Raw genomic sequence first — 449 nt, 5'->3', positions numbered from 1 at the left:
GGTGTGTGTGTGCGTATATGCTTTTGTGTTTGAGTGTGGTGAGGACTGTATAAATGCCAAAGGCTCTATTGCAGCAGAAGTCTGGGTTTACTACAGACCTGTGAATTAATACCCTTTTTCAGAGTACTGTATTATTAAAATAGTAATAACATAATCATTGAAGTATTGATTGTTTTGCATTAGCTCAAAGTTGAGCGTTTCTTGTTTTGTACTTCTATGATGTGGCAACGGGGTTCAAATTAATTTGACCAGTAAGACAATCCTTTGAGTATCCTTTGATTTAATGTATTCAATTGAAATGGAGAAATAAGGAGGGATGTTATGGTTTTCAGAGCCGCCTCTTGAAATCTAAAATTTCAGGACAACACGAATACTGCAGGACCGAGGAAACAAGAAAGATTTACATTTAGTAAACACAAAATGGAAAGCAGGCTTTGTTGTGATTTTTG

Source organism: Oncorhynchus tshawytscha, linkage group LG08 (assembly GCF_018296145.1).
Source record: "Oncorhynchus tshawytscha isolate Ot180627B linkage group LG08, Otsh_v2.0, whole genome shotgun sequence".
Lineage (NCBI taxonomy): Eukaryota > Metazoa > Chordata > Actinopteri > Salmoniformes > Salmonidae > Oncorhynchus > Oncorhynchus tshawytscha.
Note: the sequence above shows the minus strand (reverse complement) of the source record.